General features: G+C 43.6%; 1 long non-coding RNA gene across 2 annotated transcripts; it reads right to left on the bottom strand.

Moving 5' to 3' along the window:
- Window positions 1–5,359: 5,359 nt before the first annotated feature.
- On the bottom strand, window positions 5,360–8,788 carry LOC121833408. Of its 2 annotated transcripts, none has more exons than XR_006076687.1 (3): window positions 8,733–8,788; window positions 8,202–8,416; window positions 5,360–5,663 (listed from the first exon to the last, which is right to left on the bottom strand). It is a non-coding gene; the product is annotated as an uncharacterized LOC121833408 (long non-coding RNA). The 2 variants fall into 2 exon arrangements; XR_006076686.1 differs by having other exon boundaries at window positions 8,729–8,763.
- Between the last annotated feature and the right edge of the window lie 1,079 nt (window positions 8,789–9,867).

Here is a 9,867-nt window from a genome sequence, read left to right as displayed (position 1 = left end):
TTGACGTGGACTGAGATGAAGTTCCGGTCGCATGTTCACACCGTACGTTTTGCTTGTACACTCACTACCACGGCTGTTTTGGAAATCATTAGATCCTAATCACATTTCCTGAAGAAATAATCGCTGTGGTGTTTTTGCAATACTTCCTGCGACAAAAAGAAAGATAAGGAGCGGCCAGCTTCTTGCGCCCATGACATGGTTGCTTCTGAACCTTAGGTGTACCCCATGCTAAAGATAAGATATACCTGAAGTGGTCTCTGCACGAGAGCCGAAAGCACAGTATCGAGAATGCGGTAGCAAAGGAGAACCTTCAGCAATGGAGAAAATACTGGGATACGATGGGAGCAATGTCTTCGAGATATCGGGCCGAGACTTAAATAAATCGCAAATGTTTTTTTTATTTGTGAACTATGACACTAATTTACCACACAAGACCAACTGGGTGATGGATTCACCCGATCAAAAGTTACAAATAAAAAAAAAAAAAAAAGCTGGGCAGATTTAAGCTTCCTATGGCCTACAACAATGCTTTTTTGGTTTCATTGGAATGCATACGAAGTTTCTTGTTTTGTAACGTTTCACTGAGGTCAGCACTGTTTATATATTCTTACAAATAAAACCATAGCCAAACTTATATATTAAGTCAGTGTCGTAGCTTACAAATCCAATTTTTTTGCGATTTATTTAGGTCTCGACCCGATGTCTGGACCGCCCGGTACTCTGAAGGATATATTTCTGCCTAAAGTAGGACGTTTTTTTATATTTTTTTATTTACTTGGATATGTATCTTGATACAACTTTTGACAATGTAATTATCTCTAAATTAAAAGTATTTGAGATTAAACAATACCTATTAAGGTGAAAGATACAGATAAAAAAAAATGCTTACCACATTCTGCCTTACATTAACAAGGACTGGGTTGCCCGAGGGAAAAAGACGGACACAGCAAGGAGATATGAAACTCTAACTGGCCTTCATCAAGCCGATGCTGTCACCCTCGCAGCTCTTCATAAGGCTCTCGCCCGCATTGAAATTTTCATTAAATATACTCACCTACTCCAGATTCATGGTAAAAAGCTCAGAGCAGGCAGTGCTGTCTTTCATTCAATAAACATTTTCCGATTCTAAATGATCATTGCTTATCTGGCCCCTATTTCCCTGCTGTTGCAGCCAAGAGAGGCTTGCCAATTCTACACCACTTTTCAGTTGCTTGCTGAGAGTATATTTATTCTCCATCGGAAGGAGAGACGTTTCTAAGACTGGGGAATATTCCTGGTTCATTGCCTTTTGACATTGCTGCATCAAAGGCTGGCCATTGCAGCACCAAATCCTGCCTTCCCTGGGTACCATGTGCCAATGTGCGTCCCATGAAGCTAGCAAAGGAGTAATAGCTCCTCCTGCCAAGCAGTGATTAACAATCTTTGTAGAGCTAGGAGGACAAAGAAATAGTGCAGTAGCATGCAGGTTTATGGAGGAAATGGGGCAGATGTCGTAACATCCGTCACCATCAGGCTGGCAACCTAAGACTGCGTAATGACCATACTAATTCAAAGCCCGACGCGCACGAAGCATCTTCTGCAAGAAGAAAGACCCTCTCCCAATGTCCTTTCCCCCATTCCTTCTTGCGCTTTGCCCTCCTCATCCAAAAGGAGCAGGTCTGGAAGCTAACCTCCACCGCAAGGAGGATGGCTCTCCTTCTTTTTAGGATGGAAAAAGGAAATCAAGAAAAAGTTTCTTCCTCTCTGCTTGTTGGTCGGCCTTTAAGGGAATCTCGAGTCGAGGGCGAGATGCAACAAGTGAAGTGTTCCACTATCCAATTGTAAAGAAGGACGGTGCTGTTGCTGTGCATGTTGAGCTTGTGGGATACCAAGACAATAGAATGGGAATGGGGGAAGAGGGGTGTGTGGGTGCCGAGATGCACTGCATCTATGTTTGAAATGTTTAATTTCTAATATTTTCTTCAATGGTAATGGAGTAGCCGGTCATGCCTTCGAGTTGCTAACATCTCCATTTATTTAAATTTTTGAAAATGCAAACATATCAAAATTGACTGAATGTTGAAATATGCACGCTCACCGCTTATCCGGAGGGGGCGCGCAAGGCATGATGGTAATGGCCATCAATGCCACTTAGCCGTGACGTCTAGTTGCAAACTTCTGTCCAGTGCTATCACCTCCTCCTCGTGCTTCCCATTGGCGGACACTTTTCATTGTTTCTAATTCCCCGCGCAAGCTTCAAAACCTTCTTGCAACGTCCTCTGACGGGGTCGTGTAGAAGGTTTAACAAAGAAGGGACTAGGCCGACCAACAGGTAGAGAGGAGGAAAACGCCCCTCAACTTCTCCTTTTCATCCAAAACAGGAGGAGAGTCCTCCTCCTTTTGGCAGAGGTCAGCTTCCAGACTTCCTCCTTTCAGGTAAGAAGAAAAGAGTGCGACAAGGAATGGAAAGAAGGTCACTGGGAGAGGGTCTTCCCACCAGCAGGTGCTCCGTGCTCGTCGGCCCTTCAGGATAATATGTGTCGGCCCTTCAGGACAGTATCCCTTAAAAAAGACTGGTTTATCACCCGCATGAAAATAAGCTTCTCAGTGTACTGGTTCATGGAGATATGCACACCATGCACACTCTTATCAGGATAAATACCAGATGACAATGTGTCGGTGCAAGATGCGCGACATTGGTATTTGGACAAACCACACCACTCTTGCAAGGATAAAACATTGAAACCGTCAGCCTTGATGAGGGGTTTGTCAGTGAGGAGCTGCTGCCTGGCTAACTCATCATATTGAGCATGCCTTGTTTTCCTGAGGTCGTCGGTCCTTGTACCAGACTACACAACAATTCCACCAGAAGAGAAAGTGTATCATGCTACCAGTTCCAACCAAAAACTCTAGGGTGGAATGGTACTTTTGTCTGCGGAAAATATTGTGTAAGTCAAACTGCAGTGCTCATTGAGGATCAGGGTTCCTGAATGAGCACTTGCGACTCTGAACATGGTCGGATTGGTCAGATTTGCAAAAAAAATCGCACAACAACCTATCTTAGCGCAGCCTTACATATCCTATTGGATTTCACCAGGGTATCAGTGTCAGAAATTACTAATATGTTATTAAAAGAAGCGTATTGTCCGCTTTCTAGTTCAGCGTAGTTTTATGGCCACTTTCTCCTACGTCGGCAACTGGCAACTTTCTGAAAGAAAGATGGAGGTCGTAGCTGCAGTTACTGCCTCTGCCGAGTACTAAAAATGGTCGATACATGCTCCTTCCATACTAAATGAGTGTTGGCCTGCCACTTCCTTTATCACCAACTTAGTTTAGACAAAGCTTGCCGTGGTAAGACATGTGCTATAGTGTTACAGTCTAAGAAGTCTGCCTGGAAAATTGGCACTTACAAAAGTATTGTGTGTCTATGATGATGCAGGAAAACATCGCAAATGTTTCGAAGCTCTATTTTATTGGTATTATTAGCCTGCAACCAGCTGCCAAATAATACAATTTGTTGCAATGTTGCAATACGCTCTTATAACATTTATACAATCATTTAGACTACACAGATTTCAAATATGCCTGCACAAGATGGCATACAAGCCAAATTCAGGAAATGTGCCTTCTGAAGCACTCGTAAGACAAAGCATATGCCAGCAGATAAATTGACGACCATACAAAAGAGATAAAAGCAGCTCACATCTGCTCAGTACAACGTTGGTTGGAACCGAGGGTATTTTATGAAGCTAGGTTGGCATGACAATTATAATGAGAGTATGTTTCATTTCCTTATTTGGAAGATGTGTACCTCAAAATGTATAAACATTTAATGCCTAATGGCACCTGAACTTTAACTTTGTGTATAGAAATATTTAGAAAACATTGACTGTGCACTAAACGTTCACTGGGAGCACATGCAGGTATTCATATGAGAGGTCCTGCATGCCTTTCATTTATTTTATGAGGAACTTGCACCTGTTAGCACGTGTTTCAAAATATTTGTGATGCAGCCAAGCCATTCAGAGCCATGGGAAGAGGGCTGCCAAAACAGAATTCAATTACTGCCACCCCAATGTGGCCTGTAACTTTTCGAATGGCAAAGAAAGCAGAGCAGCTATACTGTAAACGGCTTAATTTCCGCGGGCTCAAATTTTCGCGAATCAGGCATAAGCTGAAAATTTGAAATTATTTGCGGGTTCTAATTTTCGTGAATAGAGTGTAGCTTTCGTAGCGTTCACATATTGCCCGAATTGTACGTGGGACATATTTTTCGCGAATTGTAGGCGATTCGCGAAAATTTAGTCGTTTACAGTAAATACTAACCAGCGTCGTGCCACAGGGAAGAATAGCTGTCCCTATTTTTACAAACAGCCACAGGTGCTTGCCTTTGACATTAGAGGGTTTTAGAGAAGCATTTTTGAAACTCAATCCAATACAAGGCCTCATTTTGCGGCTGGCTGGGGTTGGATCAGGCTATCAATCCAAATTGTGGAAAATGTTCTATAGAACTCTCTATTATCAAGCTTTCCATTCCAATAGACTCATGCTGGCTTGAAGTGACAAACGTCTCCCCTTCCTTATCAGTTGGGGGTAGACCAAACTATAATGTATAAATATTTTAAGAGTAATGGCAGGCAGCAACATCTCGGGGAGAAATTCCTGATCACAGTAAAAGTGCTATTGTGGTTCAATTAATTCACATTAAAGGGATGGTGAACCGAAAATTGGATTTAAAAAAAAACAATGCAGGAGATGTAGGCGGGACGCTACAATCTCTACAACACTACTCGCAAGGCGATATCTCGAATGGACGGCCGTATTTTTGGAAAAAGAGGTCGAGATTGAACCAGGCCGACGAGGCGCGTGATGTCAAGATACCGTGGTTCCTCCTCTCTTCGCTTCGCTCCCTCAAGGCCGAGAAGACGCGAGGCCGTTCCCTCTCCTTCTCAGAGAAACATGACGTCAACATTCCTGCCAAATGCGCCTCTTTTTTTTAAAATACGGTCATCCGTTCGAGATATCGCCGATTGAGGGATGTTTTGGTGTTTGTAGCATCCCGTTGCACGCTTTTGCCGCGTGTTTTGGGAAATTCAAATTTCGCTTCAGCATCCCTTTAAGGGTCCCCCATATCTATAACTCGTAACCAAAGAGCCATAACAGTGAGCAATATTGAGCTAACTGATGCTCCACAGCTTCTGCACGCATTCCGGTGCAAAGCAATAAAGCTTTACACACAAGAGCACAATTTCACCTGAGAACACAGGTGTCGGGCGGTAAAGCTTGATGTGAGTAGGGAAGCCTACTCATTATCACACATAAAAAAAGAAGACCATTTGTAGCGTCACTCTCACAAATACCGCAAAGAACTTGCCAATGAGTTTCATTTTCAGATGGTGGCCTTTCTTCTCATTGCTTTAGAATCACAGGGACATCAGGACCATCCATGATATGAATACAGGAGGCTCTGAAAGCATTGCGTAATAAATACATTGTTTTCTGTTTTGTGAAGAACTAGCAGACAGCTGTCGTCCTTCCAGATTCACTGCTTGAACTTCCATCTCCTTGTCACCTTGTGGATTAGATCTGCAGCTGCATCTCAGCAGTCCTTAGATCCCATGACCTGAACCCGTCACAAGTCTCGGACATCATTAACAGTCCAATGGTATCCTCCTGGTCCAGCTCTGTAAAAACGAAATGCATGCATATATGAACTAAAGTTTATACAGACATTTTTTTTCCTTGTTCCTAACTTCTCAGTTGTTATATATAGGTTGTTCCTACAGCAATCTGAACTCACCTACCTGTATCCAAATATACATAGGGACTTGGGTTTTTATTTCTGGCTGCAATCTGCTCTCTAAACAGGCTGGAACTATTCACATTGGAATTATTTGCAAGTTTCACGGTCTAAAGGGGGTGTGCTGGCACCAGTTAAAATGGCCGTCATTTGTACGAACCAGAACGTGGCCAGGCTCCACGCACAAGTGATGCAAATATATGAGACATATGCAATATAATTTTGCCCGAAAGAAGAGCTGGCCAGAATCTTTATTTGGCAATCTATCCTCCACGAGCTAGGGAACATGACTCACACCGCTGCACCACTATCGCTGAAAGTTGCGAATGGACACACAAAAACAATAAATGCACAGAGGCAATTGGCAAATGCTATCAGGGGAAAATGTGGAGGTTTGCTAAACATGCCCCGAGTTGCTTAGCAATGGTTGTTCCAGGAAGGCTTCACTTAAAGCTACTTCTGAGCTCTCTTAGCAGGCGATCTCCATGAGAGAGCAGACAAACAGCGAAGAAAAATTTAAATGGGTCAGAAGGGTTTTTCTGACTCCATTGTGTAAATTAGGTTACAATCATAGCACTAACCTGAGCACATGCAAGGCTGGAGGTCTCTGTGGTCAGTTCGAAAGCGGAAAAGAAGACAACGAAGCATAAATGGACAGGGCTACCTTGATTCGTTATTATGAACATTTTCTCTGGGGAATTTCCTATTAAAGAGACACAATTGTATTTACAACTCTGACACTTACACCTAGTACTCTTTTTAATGATCTTAGTAGTTTGGATGTCATGGGACAACCACAGAAACTACGAGCAAAAATGTTAAGCGTCGTACCAATGACATTACGTCACAGTTCCACATTTCTAGTTGATGGGACACCATAGTAGTTTGGAAACAAATTGCCAGCAGTGCCCTCTAATCTGTCAAGGCACAGGACGTCTGATTGTCAGGTTCTTTTCCGTGGTACTGTGATTCCCCATGTGGAAATTTGAAAGTCCGTTTTCTTACTATTTCAAGTAGATCACGGTTGCGTGATGGGGACGAAAAAAATCTTATCTTCGGCAGTGAGTGTAACCATACCCAAAAAGGTAAATGACGCCTCGGGTACAAGAGGAGGGCTGTCTTCTACAGAAATAGCGGGCAATATTGCAGAGTGTTGCATTTTGTATAATGTAAGTGCAAAATAAACTATTAGAGTCAGGAAGGTGTACATTTTTGAGCATGAAATGCATATTGCTCTCGTTGTCGCCACACTTTCTTCAAAACCATCCTCTAAATCTACTCCCAAACCTTTTCGAAATATGTCAGACACCTTTTCTAATCGTGTGTTCGCTGACTTTGAAGTAAGAATAAATCATCCCCTGTTGGGCATTGAACCTGGGTCAGCGGGGTGGGACGCGAGCACTGTAGAAATCGAGCTATACCATGCATAGTTCATGTAGGTATTCAAATTTGGGTCAGCTGTGCGCAACTGTCTTGTGCATTTGCTGGTGTGCAGGGCTTTTTGCTGGTTCTGCAACAGCTGGGTACACCGGCGATTTTTGGAGCCCATAGCGGTACGAGAGTGGCATGTGTACTTTCTGCTCGTTACGGCGGCGCATGTTCTAGGATGCTATAACATTGCGAGACAGGGGCCCGAAAAAGAAGACGTAGAATGGGGGCTCGATTCAATAACTGATTTTCTATCAACGCTCGTCTGGGATTTTGAGCGTCCTAGTTCTTGACAACGCTGGAGATGCGCACAAGGGGTGCGCTCGCTAATACACAGATGGCACTAGCATCTGCCGCCCTTTTATTCTTACACCTACTCTCGGATACGAGATGGACCGCTGTAGTTTTCTTGCAGATGCTTGTTTAACATAAACAAAATTCTGACCATGTCCGTTTTCAACTTTTTATACTGCCAGTTGGTGCCTGTCATTTTTCTCAAGCACACATTATAACCAAATAAATAAACATAGCTGTTAGAAAATCAGCAAATACTTAATGCCGCAATTAGACAGGTGGAAACAGGTACAATATCATCCGCATAAGAGAGGGTATGCCGGCGAATGTGTCGGTTCGGTGCCGGCATCCGGCATCCGAGAAGGTACAACAATATTATAGTAACATGAGTGTAGTCAGACATGGGGGTTACCGTCGCCAAATGTCTTTCCTCGGCTAGAGTACCGGCTGCCGGTGGAATGGACACGTCACACTTTTAGTCTACAATTACTCATTTCCTTCTCATTTGAACAACTTCCACTTTTGGGGCAATGCCATACATACCGAACTGCAAAAGACATGTATGCAATAGATATTGTTAGAATAATTTGTTATGAGTCTTATGACAGCTTCAAGTATGTTTTGTCAATTTAAAATGTGAAAAAAAAATGTATTGTAAACAATATGAAAGTGAACAGATTAGTATGCTTTTTTGACTTACCTACTAGTTTTGAGCGAGCTGTTGTCCAAACAAAGGTTCAAGCTTCAAGGTGCAAAGTTTACCTCCCAGTCTACGTCCAATTTGACAGGTTGAGAACTTATAAGGATTGTGGGGGCCATAAACGTAGCAACAAGCCAGATCAGTTGCTCCCTTTTATATTGTTCCCGTTAGTAACTCTCTGGATTAGGGTTCATAGGAGTCACATATCTTGCACACTAGAAAGAAAACGCAGAAAGGCGAACACCAGATTAATTTATCTAAACAATTTCATGCCAAAGTGCTGTTTAATGTGCCCATATAAAACGTATCACGATCAAGGATTTTCACTGGGCTAACAGGCATTCGTGCAGTGAGATGGCTCAGCACACTGTGCACTGACCCTGTCCTCCGACGCCTATCATCCGTCGTTCCAAAAGAAAACAAGTACTACAAAATCAACGCCCGTATCGACGACTGTGTCTTTCGAGCACAATCCTCAAGTTCGCACAGGTCAAAATAAAGAGTGATTACCAAGTGGAACTACCTACCTACCCTACTCATACGATGTCGTTCGTAGCGCCCGAGGGGCCACGTAGCCGGAGTTGTATGTCGGAGCGCGGCCCCTCGATGGGCTCGACGGTGAATCAAGCGGCCGTGGTCGGAGAACGTTGTCGGAGTGGCTCTCGTCCTGCGACGGTGACACTGTGATAAAGCGGTAATGTTATGGTACCGATGCTTTTCCGAAGGACGGTGAAAACGACCTACCTCTCTCTGCCTGTTGTGAAGTGTCTAACCCGCGTCAGGCGGGAGCACTCTCTAATCCAAGCCGCTCGAATCGAAGCGAAGCTGGTGAAAATTACGACAGTCAACGGTCACGTTGTTTGTTGGCATACCTTAGGTAGGGTGGTTTGACAACACGACGCGCAGTTCACGCAAAACCGCAAAACCAAAAACAGGTTGCACAGCTGACGACTACAGCGATTAGAGGTACAGCCGCCATTCTAGGTACTTTTTCCCTACCGAGTCGTTGACTGGTCGCGCCACCAACGCAACTTTAAATCCGTGGCGTCCACCCAAACGTCGTGTTTTTCTTTCCATCCGCTTTCTTTTTTTATGTAACATAATTATATATATGTTGCAATTACGTGTTCTACTCGCTAATTCACAGCCTCCTTCGAATTTCCTTGGTTTCTAGTGCTGACTTCCGCCGCTTGGCATCGGGCGCTCGCGCGTGCGCAGAACGCTTCTCGGAAAAGGTCCATTACATTTTGTGTGTTCCAGTTTCGACAAGTTTACGGCCCTGGCGTAAACTGCGAGCGGATTATAGGTCGTTTTCGTTTATTATGTCCCTGTTATATGAGGGATCCGACCGAAGAGGGGTAACATTACAACGTGAGACGGGCTGGGCGGTGGATCGAAAACAAGAATATTTAAAGGGGCGATGGAATGATTTTAATGCTGGAGGAATTCGCAGCTTAAAATTTTTGTATCGTTTATCTTAAAAAAAAAAAAAAAGATAGAAATCACGTCTATTTTTTTTTTTTTTTTTTAAATAAATATCGCGATTCCGTTTCGTAAAATGCAAGCAAAAAACGGTAATATCTCGGGTCTTTAAACTACGCGCGGCGGCTGGCGTGACGGATATTTGGGTACATCTGGGTGAGTTTTCGCGACGCCATCTGCATGA

The sequence above is a fragment of the Ixodes scapularis genome, unplaced genomic scaffold, assembly GCF_016920785.2.
Source record: "Ixodes scapularis isolate PalLabHiFi unplaced genomic scaffold, ASM1692078v2 PGA_scaffold8__174_contigs__length_109621045, whole genome shotgun sequence".
Classification (NCBI taxonomy): domain Eukaryota; kingdom Metazoa; phylum Arthropoda; class Arachnida; order Ixodida; family Ixodidae; genus Ixodes; species Ixodes scapularis.
The sequence above is the reverse complement of the archived record's forward strand: the minus strand, read 5'-3'. Positions and strand labels throughout refer to the sequence as shown.